Source organism: Vulpes vulpes, chromosome 11, assembly GCF_048418805.1.
Source record: "Vulpes vulpes isolate BD-2025 chromosome 11, VulVul3, whole genome shotgun sequence".
NCBI lineage: Eukaryota > Metazoa > Chordata > Mammalia > Carnivora > Canidae > Vulpes > Vulpes vulpes.
Genome location: NC_132790.1, coordinates 97,990,564 through 98,010,042, shown reverse-complemented (window position 1 = coordinate 98,010,042; position 19,479 = coordinate 97,990,564).

Sequence of the window (19,479 nt, the reverse complement as noted above, 5' to 3'; positions counted from 1 at the left end):
AAAAAGAAATTTTTAAGTAATCTCTACGTGGACTCAAAATTGCCACCCTAAGGCCAGGAGTCGCTCACTCTTCTGACTGAGCCAGCCAAGTGCCCCGAAAAATGGTTTTATGAAGATTGGGGCTAGAATCCTCTGGCATGTTTTGCTTTATACCTTCTCCCTATTTGTTTGCATTTTTTTCCCCTCCTGCTTCCCTTTGGGTTGCTTTTTTCCACATTTCTATATCTCACTATTACCCTTTGGCTCTTCCGTGGTTTATCCCAGCTTCTGTCTCAGAGTTCTGCACCCACAGTTCTGAGGAGCTGGGCAGAGGCTCTCAGGAGAAAACTGCTGCGTGCTCCTTCTAGAAGGACATCGGAGAGAAAGGAAGGGCCAGGAATTTGAAGGAATTTGAAGTCTGCACATGCAATTTTCTATTTGTTACTTCCCGTGAACCCTCTCTTGTCACCCCTTTGCCTTATCTTCTTATGAATATTTTTTTTCTTATGTCACATATAGTTTCTTATCATGGTGGTGGTACCAAGGTATCAGATTCTTTGGGGTTTATCTAGTCTTTGCTACCAACTTAAAATACTGCCAGGTGAAAACATAAAGCCTGTCTTTAGAAGCCTGACAATTTTTAATTTGCCTGAAAAAAAATGTGCTCCATGTCCCAAGCATACTTCACGTCTTCTATCCAATCTTTCCTCTCCCTACATTTAGAATTACACCATAAGGGAAATGGTTTAAGTACTACCCAGTGCAAAAAGGCTTTTCTTGGAGCAGTGGTTCTCAGTGGGTTGACTTTATCCTTACCTCTCACTCTGAGACATTGGACAACATGTTCAGTTGCCGAAATTTGTACAAGTGCTACTGGCAGGTAGTGGGTAGAGGCCAGGGAGGCTGCTAGAAGCCTACTGTGCACCCCGTAGCTCCCCACTTTACCCACTGCTGCCAACCAAAGAACGATCAAGCCACAATGGCAGTAGTGATGAGGCCGAGAAACCAACTATGTTCTAGACTTCAGCATGGGCAGCAATAGGAAAATGTGTTCATGAGACCTGATGCTGAGTCACAGATGATAATTGTGTGAACTCTGGGAAAACTGGCTGTGCTTGTTAGACTTGATGGGTGTGTACGTGTCTCCCTGACACTCGGCGTGTTTGTAATGGAAAGTGAAATGGAGTCTCTTAAGCAAGGGTTGAGGCAGATGGAGCACAATCTACATAAAAACAGTAGACGGAGAGCAACAGCCCTGGCTCGGCCTTCAGTTGTTCCAGGGGTGAGCAAGTCACCACCTGGGGCCTCCCTTCTCATATCTGTCAAATAAGGATTTGAAGTAGCTCATTGCTTCCTGTTCCAAAATTATTCAGTGAATGAAAAAATCACCTCACGGTTACATGGAAATATTTAATATAATTTAGACTAGGCGTCGTCTTAATCTGTAGTTCCCTAAAATTTTTCTCATCAAAAAACAAGAGTCCTCTTTAAATGTCTGTACTCAAGATTTATTGTCTTGAATAAGCTTAAATTCTAGGAAGACAGAGTATCCATTGGTGTTTAAATGTTACCCGTTTGCCATGTGATTTGTACAGAAAAATCTAGTTTGTCTAGCCACTTGTTTTCCCACTTACCTTGAAGAACTGTCAGTTTTGTTCTACCAGAAATACCCTGACCTGGCTGACCGCTAACGCTCCCTGAAAAAGACAGTGGGGTAGGATGAGGTCTGAGGATGGCCTGTGGGAATTGTGGCCTGTGATGACCTCAGTCTTTATCCTGCACCACACCCTTCTCTGAAAACTCCCTGGATCAATGGAGCCTTGGTCTGACTCATCAGTGCCCAGAAGTTTAGAAGATGGAAAGGGAAAAAGAAAAGGAAACAGGATCAAGTAGCCGAACGCTCAGCGCATACTACACACTTTACAAAGGTTGTCCGATTTAATCATTGCAAATACTTGACAAAGCAGATCATATCAGCATCCCTGTAACTGATAAGAAACCAAAGCTCAGCAACACTGACTTATTGACAAGCTATAGAAAACCCAATTCAAGGGGACCCAAGTAATAAAATGAACTTATAGGGTCATGTAGCTGAGAAGTCTAGAGGTAGAAATAGAGCTTGATCCAAAGCCTTAAACTATATCACCACTGTCCCAGGTCCCAGTTTCTATTTCTCCTTTGTGTTTCGTGAAGTGTTGGTTTTGGCTTTAGGCTACACGGTGCCTCCCAGAAGCCCTGGGCTCTCCCTGCAGGACCTCATACCTCATTGCTCGAGGAGACCATGGCGCCCCTACAAGCCGTGGGTTCACTCTCTCGCTGGCTCTTGTTGAGTTACATATTTCTCCCCAAACTAATCTCTCTGTGTTGAGGAGGGTGAGTTGGTGCTGGGGAATGTTGATCCATCGGGGTCCTTTCCCAGTGTTGCTGAGTCAGGGCCACAGATTCAAAAATTGAATTGCTCAAAGGAATACCTGGGCACTATTGCAAAAAAAATGTGAAGGATTGGATACTGAGATAGGAACTCAAAGTCCACCAGTGAGTTAGGAAGTCACCAGAGCAGCACCTGGGATTTCTCATACAAAAATAATTTTTTAAACAAACCTAAAACTAACTTGGAATTCAAATATTAAATGAACAAAAAGACTTTTTCCTAGAATCTGGGCGACTAAGCTTTAATTCCCCAAAGTGTTCTAGAAACTCTTGAGATTTCATACTAGTAATTTAGAGTTTATTATTTACTGATATTTTGAGGGGGGCTGGATAAGGCATAGAGACTAAACAAACTTTCCACTAAGTACAGTTTTTATGAGTTATTTGTGATGAATATGATAATTTCTAAAGCGGTTTGAGTCAATTCTCTAAGATTTAAAAATAATGAAGCTAACAATTTTAAAAGGAAGACCACGTTATTGTTTCTATTAAAGAGATTAAAAAAGATTTTTCTCTGTAATAAAAGATACAAACATCTTTAATTAAGAGAACTCACATGGGCTGAGGGAGATCGTCTTAGCAGCAGCCACTTACTCTATAGAGACAAAATCCATGGAATGTGGGCATTAAACTTGTCCTCAAGAAGTGAAGAGAACTCAATACGATTTAATCTGAAATGGCAGGATTTACATGAATTGGATGTTGCAGCATTTCTCTGTATGGATGGATATTGGGAAAGAGAAAAAACAGGTTTCTGATCCATTGCATAACTATCAATATGCCAAACTAGTCTTTGATTATCAACATCCCACCTGGATGGAAAATACAGTCCCCCCCCGTTTTTAAAAATTACTTGTTTTGCTAGGTCAGAAACCCTGAGGTTGAATAAAATACCGCCTGTGAAGAAATTAGCACAAAAATCTCAAATATTAATTTTTTTGGTTTACCTCAGGCGGTTGCCTTTAGACAGACCACAGGGTAGCAATAATCTAAAATACCCACAAAACCTCCTGTATAACATTCTATTTTGAAACAGAAAACAGACCACAACACTGAAATGGTAAAGACTCCTCTTCGTGGACTTATTTAGAAGCACTTATTGTCTGCGGGCAGAAGTCGGAGCTGGCCTCCTGCCGGTCCGTCTTCTCTTGGGCCTGGTTTAGGACGTCACTGTTGGAGAGACCAAGATATGGACGATGATTCAGAGAAGAGGGACTCTGGTGGTGAAGGGCCTCCAAATGAGGTCGTGTCCAGTCTGGATTTTGTTGAATTAACTTGGGTGCTTACCCTAGAAGATGCCAAGACTTCATTTCTTTTTTCCAAATAACCAGAAGGCTAACTGGACCTGGAGAACTCAGTGCCCTATCCTGTAGCACCTCACGGAAAACCAGCCCCAGTGAATGGAGGCTCCGGAGAGCAGCTAAGTACACGAACGATAGAGCCCCAAGTCAGGGGTTCAAATACCTGTTCCACCACATGCTAATTACAGGAGCTTGGGAAGATATTTACCACTCTGAGGCTCAGTTTCCCTATCTGATAAGTAGGGAAAATAACAATTGACTTGCAGGGTTATTATAATAATCAAATGAGTCAACAACGTATGCAAAGTGCTCAGCGTAGCAGCTGGTATTAATAAGGACTCAACAAATAGTGGCTGAATAGTTGCTTCATAAATCATCACCACGCTGTTACTATTATTTGTTAGAAGTCTCCAATGATACAAACTCTTGCCTTTGGAAGTACTAATTTCAGCTATCACTCGATTCGAGTCGCTTCTTAATGTGTGAGGAATAGGGGCTTGAAGTCACCCAGTGAGGATTTAAATTGCCGTCCTAACATTTACTAGCTCTGTTACCTTGGATAAGGAATCTAATTTGTATGAGCCTCAGTTTTCTTTTCTTTTTCTTTTTTAAAGATTTAATTTATTTATTCATGAGAGACACACAGAGAGAGAGGCAGAGACATAGACAGAGGGAGAAGCAGACTCCCTGAGGGGAGCCCAATGTGGGACTCGATCCCAGAACCCTGGGATCACAACCTGAGCCGAAGGCAGACGCTCAACCACTGAGCCACCCAGGCATCTTGGGCCTTAGTTCTTCTGCAAGCTTGTTTTTTCCTGAGTCATAAATATAATAGTCAAAACAAGAGTATAAGTTTTTGAGCATGTCCTCAGGGTCAGGCACTGTTCTAAATGCTTCATACGCATTCATTTATTTAATCCTTTCAACCAAACTAGGCAGAGGTTGTTACTGTTGTTCCCATTTTTTTTTTTTAATTTTTATTTACTTATGATAGTCACACACAGAGAGAGAGAGGCAGAGACACAGGCAGAGGGAGAAGCAGGCTCCATGCACCGGGAGCCCAATGTGGGATTCCATCCCGGGTCTCCAGGATCGCGCCCTGGGCCAAAGGCAGGCGCCAAACCGCTGCGCCACCCAGGGATCCCTATTCCCATTTTATAGGTGAGGAAACTGAGGCAAACAAAATGAAGTCATTTCCCCATGGGTCACACAGTTGATAAGGGGTAGAGCAGGAGTCACAGCCCAAGATGTCTGGGTCCTGGGGCCATGAGCTCATGAGCATCCCCAAGCAAAGCACTTGACCCTGAACATGGATTTGTTCATTCCTTCCCCACGCACTGGAAGACCACTTAGCTGCCATTGCCATACGGTCAACAAGGAAACAAGAGCCAAATTTTCCAAGGGTAGTAATCTGAGCATCCGGACTTACCTTTCTGGAATGCCAATACGTGAACCGGGGTCGGGTTGCCAGTTAATCAAAGATGACTTTGAAAAGTTACTAATGGGAAGAAGAAATCTAATGAATAAGTTGAAAACCCGAGTGTAAGCCAATCCCTCAGTCTCCAGATAATATGGATCACATCAATAAATTAAAAAGAAGCCAAGATGCGTAGGGTATGTTGAATGTAAAATAAAGGGTGCGGAACCTCTACCTCCAACTCGGGCTCACAAGGCTGCGTGATTTAGAAGAAGCAGGAGGAGCAACATCTGGGCTCCGGGAAGGCTTTTTCTGTTGAAAACATCCTTCATCACAGTAGATGTACAATAGGACAAAGGTGCACATTCAGCCCAGGGCCTAGTCCGTAGGAGAGAAAAACAACTGTTTAGGAAAAGGGATCAAGGGCCCTGAGTCAAGTCCTGTAAAGCTGGGTCCCCTGAAGGGTCTCCTCTAGCTGAGCGACCGTGACACTGAGCGGAGGTGACAAAGAGCAAGACTGCGTGTGTGTTTCCTCTCACACGCACATATGCACACACGTGAATTCGCACACATACACGTATATGTTCTGAGATTAGACCCATACGAATAATTTCCGTAAATCATGTCAGTTCTTCCTTAACTCTTTAGACAAAGAGTTTCCCCAAGTTTCAGAAGAGAGAGAAAGAGAGAGAGAGAAAAAAAAAAAAGCTTTGTGATTCTTCAGTTGGAAATTGACTCACAGCCAAATTAATTTTCTCTTTCCACTGTTTTCTTTCTTTTTTTTCCCCCTCTTCCCTGAAGGGTGCTTAGGAAATGAGGAGCATTTTTTTTTTTTTTTTTTTTTTTACGGGAGCACACACACATATTTTGGTTCCCTGGATTCGATCTTGGCGTAAACACCTAGAAGGGGCCATCGATGGGTGTAGCTGGAAGGCAGGAGTGCAGGGCCGAGTCCTCCAGGATGCCCTCGACGGCAGGTCGAGGCACAGTGTCGGAGCAGGGAGTCCAGGGGGACATTTGGTAATCCCCTAATTCTCAAGAGGAGACGTGACTCAGGTGTTTCTAGCAAAGCAGAACAGCATCTGCATCCAGATAAGAGAAGGGCAGAATGAAGAACTGCTGTTGTACAAGATAAAGGCCTGGGCCTGGACGTGACTTGCTGTGGAGGCAAGGAGAGGCCTTTACAAAGCTGCAGTGGACTCGAAAGGCTATTTTTAAAGTTTACTGTGACTGCCAAATAATAATGAAAAACAGCTGTGCATCTTTTCCCAAATAACAGATAAATAAAATATAAAGTGAACGGACAGCAGAGGTTCTGTGCCCTTTGCCCCTGGACGAGCTGCTGGCCGGTTCCGTGGTTATTGTTTAATCCCCCCAATTGGAGGAAAATAGAATCTTTGGGCGCCATCTGGTGGGTTAGTGGCGGAAGGCAACTCCACGAGGTGGAATTTTTTTGGGGTTTACTCGATTTCCTACTCAGGAAAAGAGTGTAGTGCAACAGGTGCGTGTCAGGGGTAAGGCCTTGGTGTGAAACTTAATAGGGAAATCGACAGTCACTGGTGTGAGCGAGAATTTGGAGGTGATTTGGAGAAGACAAGGACTTTTGCCTCTCAGTTTTTTTGTGTTTTTGGGGGGTTTTTATTTGCTCATTTGCCAGCACCTAGGATGACACGGGATATTCTGTATAAACTTGACATGAGCCTGTTTGAAACAAAATGAGGAGATGGAGACGAAGAGTCCAGGATTTCAGTGACCATATATATTTTGTTTTGCCCCATATTGCACCCACCTGTGTTTTTTAAAGGGATGATGCAACTTTGGCAAATTGTTTTAAATAACGAAATTAAAATTCTTGGCATGAAAGCATTGTTATTGTGGATTCTTCAAAATCATGTGAGGGGGTCCTTTGCAGAGTTCAAAATGGAATGTCAGAAAATCTAGACTAGTCAAGGTCTAAAATTCCTATTACCCTCCCTTACCTGCTTGCTCGATTGTTTCTCTCTCTTTTTCACTTTTGTGCATTTTCATGGAGAGAAGGAGATTCACATACATCGTAACTCTCTGATGAGCTCGATGTCTTATTTAGACACTAATTTATATGGTCTTCACAAAGAAGACCGTTGGGTAATTTTCTAAAACCAAGGCTCAGAGATTTAGTTTACATAGTCATAAAGTCCACTCAAGGTTTTTGGCTTGAAAGCCTATCATTTTGGTACTTTTGCCTGGGTCCCAGGAATTGGTTTAGAGTTGGGCCTGTAACCCAATTATGGGCAATGAGACAGAGGAGGGGTCTTCCGCAAAAGTTTCTCATCCTGCGTAACAAGAAAGATAAGAGAGAAATGCTTTTTTCTTTCCTACTTCTTGACGTTGGTTTCTGAAAATGTGATGCCTGGAGTTGCTGCAGTCATCTTGTGGCCATGAGGGGAATGAGTTCACACATCAACGACGACAAAGTAAACAGATGGGAAGATGGGCATTTTGACATTACGAGAACAACTGAGCTAACCAACCCGGAAGCCGCTGTACCTTGAACTTCTTGTTACATGGATCATAAAGAACCTCCTTTAGAAAGCCATTTAGAGATGATTTTTCCATTACTTGCAGTTGAAAACATGTTGATTAAAGCATTTAAGTGGGATATAGGAGATAAATAATCAAATATTTTTTTTAACAGTTAGAAAAGAGAACTAATATGAAGATGAGTGTTATATTAGTGTATCAGAGAGCTAATCCTGCATTTTAAAAAGTCAACAAATGGTTCTTTGAAAAAAAGTCAAACAAAATGTGTATGGAAAACTTTAAATTGAGGCAGAAGGAGCTAAATTCTGTATAGAGAACAATAAAAAAGACAAGAAAACAGTAACTCCGCTTACACTTCGTGGGCGCCACAATTTAATAGACTGTTAAAAACCACGCTTTAATGACTTTCTCAAACTCTCTGTCCTACAAATGGAAAGAAAGACAGGTAAGCCAAACTTGAGCACACAGGATCCATGCTCTCATCAGCATGCCGCCTACTAAAAGTGGAGCTCTCGTATTTTTATACATTGACATAGATGTTAACCCAAATTCACTTTGTTTTTCCCATCTCAGGTTCCTGCTAAAAGTGACTTTTCCACAACTGAACTGCAAGTTCTAGTTACTACATATATTTCTCCTGTAATTAAATGAGTCTACTTTTTTTTTTTTTTTTTTTTGCTTGCTACCTTAATTTTCTGGAAACCAAATCTAAGTAAGAAAAAAAAAAATTAAACAAAACCCCAAACCAAAACCAAACAATTCCAATTGCTGTGAAAATGAGAAGCGGCGAGGTGGGTAGGGGGGATAGTTTATTGAAAGAAATTCGAATAAAAGATAAAAATAAAGGAAATGATTTCAAAGTTAATGGAGGTGTTGATGTCAGTAAATACACAGTTGCTCGGACTACATTCCCTTAGCAAGACTTGAAAGTTAGAGCTATTTGCGTTGTATTGTGTCTCAGCAAACACACACACACACACACACACACACACAAACAAAAACAGCAGCAAAGCAAAACAAACTGACATGATAGTTTCTGGGAGGAGAAGATTCTGAATCATTTCCTTTGAAATTATTTTTTTTGGGGGGGGGGCATAAAAGATTTAAGGAGTGAACAATCTATGCTTCTCTGTGCCTCGCTTTAGACGTTGGACCTGGCAGGGGTTGGCAGGGAGAAACGGAGGCACCATGGGTCACCCAACCATCTTTTTTCTTGCTCCCATTTGGTTATTAGAGCCATCCTGGTGTTCAGAAGATGCACTTGGAATAAAACAGAGTCTCTTCTTATCACAGGCTTGTGAAAATTTGGCTTACAATTTGGTACGGCTTTCGCAGGAGTGGTTCTGTTACCTTCCTATGTTTCAAAACGGATATTTTGCCAGCATTTCAACTGTGATCAATAATGCCATTTCAAGTCTGAAAGAATTTATGTGGAAAACGTCATGATATCATAGCTCAGAGACATTCCCAGAATGTATATATATATATATATATGTATTGGATACAGCTATTGCTAGACTATGAAAATAAAGTATGTGTTTTTTTTTTTCATTACTCTCATATATATCTTTTTACAATTGTATCAGAAATAAGAATAAATCAGACAACAAATTATTATACTTTCAGGAAATGCCTGTGAGATAGGTCTATTATCATTCCCATTATACAGACAGAGAAACTGAGGCTGAGTGGAAATAACTCGTATGAGATCCCACAGCTCTCAAGTGCCAGAGCCAGGGCTTGAACCCAGGCCGACTGGATGACTCTGGCAACAGCAAACAGTCTTAATTCCCTCGCTCTGGTAAGACAATAGTTACTTTAATTAGCTTGTTAAAATTATGTCAGAAAGGATCTCTCATGCATTGCTGGTGGGAATGTGAAGTGGCAAACACTCTTGCCAACAGTTTAGTAATTCCTTATAACAACCCAACATGCAGCTACCATACTGCGAGGCAATTGCACTCTTGGGCATTTAGCCCAGAGACATGGAAAACTGGATTAAAAAAAAAAAACCACCAGAACCCCAAAACAAAACATCACCTTTGTGCAAATGTTCGTAGTGACTTTATTTCTAACAGCCCCGAACCAGGAGCTACCCACATGTCCTTGGGCAGGCGAATGGCTAAACAAGCAATGGTGCGGCCATACCCTGGAATACTACTCAGCAATAACAAAGAATGGAGCTGTCGCTACGCCCAACAACTTGCTTGTGTCTCCAGGGAATTTACCCCGAGTGGAGAAAGCCATTCCTAAAAGGTTAGGCACAGATTTTAGGTGTATAACATTTTTGAAATGGGAAAAATAAGGGACAGGGGGTTGGTGGTCGTCAGTGGTGCGGGAGAGGGTGAGGGAGTAGGAAGGCGGTAGATGTGGTCACGGAGGGCAATGCCAGCCATCCTTGCGCTGATGGAGGCGTTTTGTCTTACCGCTAAGGTGGTAGAGTCACAGCCCTACAGAGGTGATGAAGTCACATAGAAGTAAACATGCAGGTGCACATGCAGTTCTATGTAAAACTGGGGAGGTTTGGGTAAAATCTGTGGATTTCAGGGGCACCTGGGTGGCTCAGTGAGTTAAGTCCCCGAGATGCTTGGTTTTAGCTCAGATCCAGCTCTGGGCCGGGCTCTGTGTTCAGCGGGGAGTCTGCTTGAAGGTTCTCTCCCTCTACCCCTCCCTGGCCTCAAATACATACATGCATCTAAAAAAAGAAAAGAAAGAAAAGAAAAAAAGAAAAAAGAAAAGAAAAGAAAAGGAAAAAGATCGTGGATTGCATCAATATCCCTACCTGCTTTTGACGTTGTATGTATGTTTGCAGGTGATCGTTGGAGGGAAACTGAGTAAAAGGTAAGTGGGATCTCTGTGTAATTTTTTTTTATCCCTACATGTGAATCTATAATGACCTCAAAATTAAAAAAAGTATAATTAAAAATTATCATAGATAATCCTGTTATTCTAATTAATTTTCTCATGTCCCTAAGAAAAGCGAACTAAAGATTTTTTTTTTTTTTGTATAGTGTGTAATTCTAGCCACAAAGTAAGATATAAAAATAAGGTTTCATTCAGCAAATAAAGCAGCCGGGTTTCATTGGCGCATTGCTTTTATTGTCAGTAGTGCTTCCACTAACAAGTGATCCAGGAACACTGCATCTTTGTGCTGTATGGACATGCATTATACAGTGGTATTTTTATTTTTTATTTTTTTTATTTTTTTTTGAAGTGTGAAAATAAATCCCTTCACAGTACAGCCTTCCTCTTGCATTAATTCATTATCTGAGCCTGGGCATACATGTCTGCTTCCCACTTTCTTTGTGTGGCTTTTGTCGAAGACATCGATTTTTAAATGTAAATTGATGTTATTCGTCAATGCCCACTGATTTTAAAGATATACAGAATTCAGTTATTTTTCTTCCAAAAATGGCATAGGAGGTTTTTTTTTCTGACCTTCGATTTGAGCACAATGCAAGGGACGTATCTTTGAAAAAAATAGCTTTTAAAGTCTGCTTTCTTCAAAAATAGCCTTTAAAGTCTGCTTTCTTCAAATGCAGCACTAATGAGTTGAGGCAGTCTTGTTACACAGCTTCTGGTTCGGGCTGTCATTTTCTTCCCTCACCCTCGCACCAAATTCCCCAGCTTCTGCTCCCCTGCCACTTTTGTTCACCCCACACCAGTTGTTATTGGTGTTGATATAATATACACAAAGCGAGATTTGCCTTTATGGTTACCGTGGAGACGCCGCTCATTAATAAAAGTCTTTCCTCCAAAAGGAATTGTGATGTGATGCATTTGCCCAGGTCTGGAAGCAAGATTCCTACGTTCTGACATTACATATTTCATAAGGAAGGAGCTCCGAAAACTTAACCTCTGACACTTACTCTGTCCCCTTCAGTGGCCTTGTCCTGTTTCGCAAGACGTGCACTGTTTTTCCCGAGTTGTGACTGCACCCCTCCTGGCCACGGGAAGCTAAATGTAGTCAATAAAGCAGACCATAACTCTCTTCTTCCCTACGCTACCCTCCTCCCAATTAAAATACCTGTGACAGTTATGTACACGTCTCCCTGCTGAATCCTCCGGTCAAAAGCATGGCTAGCTGTACTTGGTGCATTTATCAAATACCATGACGCTTACAGTTGGCATGATCCAGCTGAGAAATTGATTGCAGACTGTCTTCCATCGTAATTTGTGTCACTTCCACTGATTGTGGACGGATCAAAGGCAACATCGCTCGGTCCTGTGCTAACTTTACATTCCTCTCTTCCTTCCCTCTCCCTTGCCTTGCTGACTTAGGGATGAGCAGCAAATCGCTCAGTAGACAAATGTCTATTAAGCTCCTACTGCATGCCTGGTACATTCTAGGGGCTAGGATACAGCCGTGAATAAGACAGGTTTCTAGATTTTAATTATATTTGGAGAAAGCTCAATTTACTTTGGGTATAAACACCACCAAAACTGTTTTGTGGGTGCTATTCACTGCTGGGACCCTTTTATCCCTTATACTCTAAGCATATACAAATCACAATTATAAAGAGAAAAGTTTAAAAAATACAGCATTGTTCAAAAGCAACACCAGTAACTTTGATGGGAAAGTAGTGGGGTAGAAGTGGGCCTGTTTTTTTCTAAAAAAAATTATTTAAATTCATTTTAATTAACATATGTTGTATTATTATTCAGGGGTAAATTTAGTGATTCATCACTTGCATATGACACCCAGTGCTCTTCACCTCAAGTGCCGTCCATAATGCCCATCACCCAGTTACCCCATTTCCCTCACCTTCCTCTCCTCCAGTGACCCTCAGTTTGTTCCCTAAGTTAAGGGTCTCTTATGGTTTGCTTCCCTCTCTGTTTTTGTCTTATTTTACTTTCCCTTCCTTTCCCCTATGTTCATCGGTTTTGTTTCTTAAATTCCACATATGAGTGAAATCATGTGGTATTTGTCTTTCTCTGACTGACTTCTTTCACTTAGCATAATACCCTCCAGTTCCATCCATGTCATTGCAAATGGCGAGCTTTCATTCTTTTTTGATGGCTGAGTAATATTCCATTGTATATATGCCACATCTTGTTTATCCACTCATCTGTTGATGGACATCTGGGCTCTTTGCATAGTTTGGCTATTGTGGACACTGCTGCTATAAACATTGGGGTGCAGGTGCCCCTTTGAATCACAATGTTTGTATCCTTAGTAGTACAATGGCTGTGTTGTAGGGTAGTGCTATTTTTAACTTTTTGAGGAACCTCCATACTGTTTTCCGGAGTGGCTGCACCAGTTTGCATTCCCACCAACAGTGTAAGAGGGTTCCCCTTTCTCCACATCCTCTGAAACTCTGGAAATAAAAGCTAGAGAATGGCTGTAATTTTAGTGTGAGAAGAACAGGGGACCAGAACTTGCCCGTTGCTTGAAATAAAGGCCTGGGATAAAGGGCACCCCAGCCCATGAAAGGAAGACAAAACAATTTTTTGACCAACATCTGAGGTTCCAGCTTATAGAAAGTTAATTATCTAGGTTGAAGGGGGAAGCAAAGACTACCTAGCACCCAGGACTTACGCTAACTTGTATACTAGCATAGTGCCTGGGTCTGTATTTGTTCCAATATTACCCCTGGGTAAACTCAGAGTCACCTATGCATGACCTTGTTCTAGAGTAGTGTTTCCCTGGTCTAGGTAATACTTCAGTGGAAGAGATAAAATACATAGAGCATAATAGAACAAGCAAACAACATAGAAGGGGGAAAAAAAAACCTCCCATGAAAATGAGCTCGAAATCCAAAATTCCAAAGTACATCGGAAATATTGTACCAAAAGATCACCAAAAGTGTTTAAAGATTGGGATGTATCATCACTCTGGATGAAATGAAAATACCAGAACCATCTGAGAAATTGAGGCAAGTGTGTTTAAGATTTTAACAAGATTTTTCGGAGAGAAAAGAAAACATAACAATCCTAAGACTATAAAGATTATGAAAAACAAAAGCAGTAGCATATGAGACAGAATCAATAAAAACCTTGGAAATGAAAAATATTATTATAGAAAAAATAACAAATAGAATGAACTCCAGACTAAATGCAATTGAAAAAAATTTGAGAGAGAGAGAGAGAGAGAGAGACCATGAGCAGGTGAGTGGGGGGAGGGACAGAGGAAGACTCTGCAAGCAGACCCCACACTGAGTTTGGAGCCCAACAGGAGTCTCCATCTCAGCAGGACCCATGAGATCATGACCTAAATGGAAATCAGAGGAGTCTGGTGTTCAACTGACTGAGCCACCCAGGGGCCCCTGAAAAGAAAATTTTAAGACATTGGGAAAAATATGCTGAGAAATAGACCCAGAATCCAACCCGAGGAGGTAAGACATTGAAAATACATCTGTGCAATAGCAGTCAGGAGATATGGGTACACTATCAAAAGGCCCAAAAGTTGTTTTTTAAAGAAGTTTTGAAATAAGGAATCAAAGAAATAGCTGAGGTGCAATAAAGATAGGTTGATATTATCCAGAACTGAAAGAATAAAACGTCCTCTCAAAATACTACATAATACATAGAGGGATATGCTTAAAAATAGACATTATTTATTCCAATGAGAAGATTTCCCCAAATAAGACTTTATCCATTACAAAAATGTAAACTTTAAAGGATGTTGATGAAACACTGAAGTGTGTCCTTAAAGAATTTAATTTTTTACTTTGTTCACACACATATTTAAATCACATATTATCTAAACACAGTGATTTAGAAATAATGTTTTTTTCTCCAGTCACACTTGAAAAGTTGTTTTGAGATGCAGCGTTGTTATGTGATTGTGCAATGTTGTCGTGGGACGTTCCTGTTCACAGACATTAGTACAGTTTTATTTTAATTCTTATTCTGCTTCTGGATTTGTATTCTTAATCCTCAGAATGCAAAAGCCATTACTGCTTTTTAAAATAATCTTTAAAAGCCTTATTTCTACTGGCCTCCAAACCCAGCAAACATAAAGTCAAGCCCAGGAATAAATACTGAAATTGTTCATCTTCTTTAATGTCTTTATACTAATTTTTAACATATGATCTTTGTAAACACCCAAACTAGCATTATTAATTGTAGAAAAGAAAAAACAAAAAACAACATTGCAGGGTAGTTTCTGGCTAACGTGTTGTCCTAAGCAGTATTTTATGGTGTATGGAAGTGATCCATAATATGGGAGCTTGTGAAAGGACCCAAATGTAAGTGGTTATTTCTTTAAATTTTTTTTTTGAAAACTGTACCTTGTATTTAGGTTATATAGGGATTTTTAATGACCCCTTATTACATATCAGGTGTTAGCGATGGGTGTTATAACAGGGAGCGAGACGGGTCATTGTCCTCATCTCCTGGAATCCACATTCTACTTTGATCATATAGCCAATAAGCAAACAAGAAACCATCAGGTGGTGATGAATACTATAAACAATTAAAAATAATTTCAAGAAATTGGATTAAGCTTATCAGGAATCTAGAGGGTTTCCAAGATATCTATCAGTTTAAAGGGCCTGTGACACCAGGCGACCTTAGGGTCTTGTTTTCAAACCAACCTACATCTAGACTTTCCATTTCACAAATCTGAATCCAGTATCCAGTAACTGACCTTTATGTCATACACCTTTTGAAAGTTTAAAAGGTTTTTTTTTTGTTGTTGTTGTTACATTAGTTTCAGTTTCAAATGGACTTACTGATTTGACAAGTTTATACCTCATGCTGGGCTCACCCCAAGCGCAGCTTCCATCCGTCACCACAGGACACTATTCCAGCATCTCCGACTGTGTTCCTTACGCTCTGCCTTTTTTCCACCACTTAGCTATTGCCTAGTTAGGAGACTGGATCTCTCACTCCTTTTCGCCTATTTTGCCCAAACCCCCAGCGTCTCCCCCTCTGCAACCATTGGATGGTTTGTCGTCTGTATTTATAGACTTGATTTTGCTTTTTTGATTGTTTATTCATTTGTTTCTTTGTTTAGATTTTCACTTATGAGTAGAATCATACGCTGTTTGTTTTTCTGAGTCTGACTTATTCACTTCGCATTATACCCTCTAGGTCCATGTTGACCTCCCATGAAAAATGGATGATATTGGAAAAGAAGAAAGAAGCAAATTGGAAAACTGTACAAAATCCAAAGTAAACAACAAAACAGAACATCTCTGAAATAAATAATTGTTTATACACACATAAGTCTTAGTCTTTAGGATGTTTAGGCCACTTCCAATCTTTCTTTTTATTCTTTCTTTCTTTCCGTCTTCTTTCTTTTTCTTTTTCTTTCTTTCTTTCTTTTTCTTTCTTTCTTTCTTCTTTCTTTTTTTTCTTCTTTCTTTCCTTTATTCTTTCTTTCTTTTCTTTCTTTCTTTCTTTCTTTCTTTCTTTCTTTCTTTCTTTCTCTTTCTTCTTCCTTTTTTCTTCTTTCTTCCTCCTAAATTTCTGTATTGTCTGAAGCAAGCATGTATTACTTGTGTAATATGGAAAAAACCTACAGTATTTTAAATTGGGACTATTAGCTTCCACTTAGTAGTTCAGACATTTTTTTTTCCTTTTCTATTTGAAGTTTTTGAAGTGATATTTTTAAACCTTAAATCTGAAACTTCTTATTAATACATTGTAATGGATATGATACTTTGTTGATTTTGTTTACCTCATATGTAATAATACGAGAATATGTTGAGTATAATTCCCAAATTACTGATTTAAATGGCTTCTGAAAGAAATATAGTTTGACTCTCTGCAAAAGTTTCCTAAGAAAGTAAAGTATATTCTATTCATTACTTTCAGTGGAGTGAAACCCAATCCATTTACCACCAGTTATTACGGCACATTTTATATTATCAGGGTAATTTCAGTATGTCAAATTACTATTGTCATGAGAAAATATCTAGATCTTGGAAAGAATTAGCCACTCCTTCCTGAAACTCGTTTAATATAGAAAATATATATTTTTTCTAACTTCTTGCCTTTGAGTACCTGAAGAAATCCAATGGAAAATATTGCTAGATAATAGATTCATAATCGTCCCAGATGAAAATCTTTGCTTTACTTCCCTGCGCTCACATTATCCTGTTTCAGGTGATAGAGATGCTCCTAGTCACTTCCATGCTTTTTGAAGTCAGAGGATGTTTTGCTTGCACAGTTGTTCTGATGTAACCGATACTGATTCATTAAGTTCTTCATTTCACTCATGCAAGCAACTCACATAGTGTTTTAGAATTCTCATTTCCTCCTCTACACTGTGATTCTGGAAAGACACACATGTATTGTGTCCCTCAACTCTAATTTCATTTGTCCTGATGCACAGTAGACTTTCACGCATTTACATTTGGTAGAATTGTTAAGGGAATTTGAAAATTTCTCACACTACTTCCAGTAAAATTTTACTTTGTAATCAAATGAGACTTTAAAAAGTATATAAAATTAAAAGGGTGACATAGTAGTTTTCTTCTAGCTCTAAAAGTACATAATTCAGTCAAATAATCTTTTGAGGCCTTTATAACTGTTTTTTTTTTCTAAGCTGGAATACCAGACTGCATTAGCACCAAAACAACTGATAGAGGTTTTTAATTGCTTTTGAAAAGTATAGTGGCACATCATCCAAGTATACTAATAAGGATGTATTATAAGGGGGTTTTACGATTTGTATTTTTCTGATGATGAGTGAGAGTGAGCATCTTTTCATGTGTCTATTTGCCATCTTCATGTCTTCTTTGGAAAAAATGTCTATTCATGTCTTCTGCCCATTTTTAAATAGGATTTTTTTTTCATTTTTGGTGTCGACTTGTATAAATTACTTATAAATTTTGGATATCAACCCCAGCAAGCTGGTGCAGCTACTGTGAAAAATGGTATGGCGTTTCCTCCAAACAAGTTAAAAATAGAATTACTATATGATCCAGAGATATGCACCCCTATGTTTATTGCAGCATTATTTACAATAGCTAAAATATGGAAGCAACCCCAGTGTCCATCCATAAACAAATGGATAAAGAAGACGTGGAGCGCGCACGCGGGCGCACACACACACACACACACACACACACAGGAATATGACTCAACCATAAAAACACTGCCATTTGCAACAATATGGATGGGGCTAGAGAGTACAATGCTGAGTGAAAAAAGTCAGAGGAAGGCAAATACTGTATGATTTGACTCATAAGCGGAATTTAAGAAACTAAATGAGCAAAGAAAAAAAGATAAACAACAAACAGACTCTTCGACAGAGAACAAAGTGACAGTTTCTAGAGGGGAGGTAGGGAGACGGGGGCAGGAGAAGATGCAGTACACTTGTTGTGATGAGCACTGAGTGGTGTAGAGAAGTGTTGGATCACTATGTTGTACACCTGAAACGAATATAGCTCTGTATATTAACTATACTTGGGTTAAAAAAAAATAAGTAAACAAAATTTAAAGAATAAAGAGGTTTTATGGAAAAAATGTTGAAAGAACAGTTTACATCATGACAGGTGTTGAAAGCATGTCTCTCGTATACACCACCCACACTCACTGACCCATATATGCTCACACACACACACACACACACACACACACGCGTGCGCGCACCTGTTGTGTGCTGCCTGGAGCAGGTCCCAGCAGCTGCTGGGGTGGGTGGAATAAGACAGCTGAAATCGCTGCTTCTGTCCTGTCTCAGGGAACAGCTGGTGGTGGAAGGAGACATGTTGGCAAGCATGCAGGTGAAGAATCCAGTTTTTCCGGCTAAGCTTTTGCTTGGACAGAGCGGCAACGGCACCAAATATGCCTCGCTTGAACTTTGTGAAAAAGGCCAATATGGGGAGAGAACCCATGAAGCTAAGGACTAAGGTGCGGCAAATGAGGTAGGGGGGATGCAGAATTTAAGGTGGCACTCACTCAACATGCTGGCTCTGCACCTGCACCACCTGGAGAGGGAGTTCCACCCCAAATTTTGTGTCTTGCTGGTTTCATCCCATCCCTGCCACTCTTGTTCTGCAGTGTCTCCTGTCTTTGTGTTATAAGCCCCCTATGACTAGATAGAAGTCAGGGGACAAGAAAATCCCAGTGAGGTAACAAGTGTAGTTTTCTTCTACTGATGCATCTGGGAGGTATTTGATGATGGACTTGAAATAAGGACTGAGCTGAGAATTCTAAAGTTATGTTTTATTTTTTTTAAAGATTTTATTTATTTATTCATGATAGTCATACAGAGAGAGAGAGAGAGAGAGAGAGAGGCAGAGACACAGGCAGAGGGAGGAGCAGGCTCCATGCACCGGGAGCCGGAGGTGGGATTCGATCCCGGGTCTCCAAGATCATGCTCTGGGCCAAAGGCAGGCATTAAACTGCTGCGCCACTCAGGGATCCCTAAAGTTATGTTTTAAAACTTTATTTTATCTACACGCACACTCATCCACATGAAAAAAGGAGAACTATCTGACTTGATCAGCCTGCATAGTCTACTCTCGCTTGTTCTTTGTTCGGGCTTGATATCCTTAACTGATCCCAGCTAGGCTGCTTTTTTTTTTTTTTTTTTTTTTTTAAATAACATTGACTTAATCACTGGCTACAGAGGATTTTCTCTCCATCCACAGTCACTCAGAGGAGTTAGGTTCTAAGTAATGTCTGTCTATGGCCATCCTGAGCTGTATTCATTGCACAGAGCTTAACAAAGTTGTTTAGCTCCCAGCTTTATTAGCAAGATGCTTGGCCTAACTCCTTAGTCTCCAGAGATGATGTCTCCGAATTTGTGCAGCATCCCCTCTCTCTGATTGATCCCTCACTGAGAAAGTCTCATCCTGTTCTAGGTTTTGGCACAACAACTTCCAGGTTGGTTGTAACCTGAGCAAATCCTCCACTGCGTGAAAAAAAAAACCATCC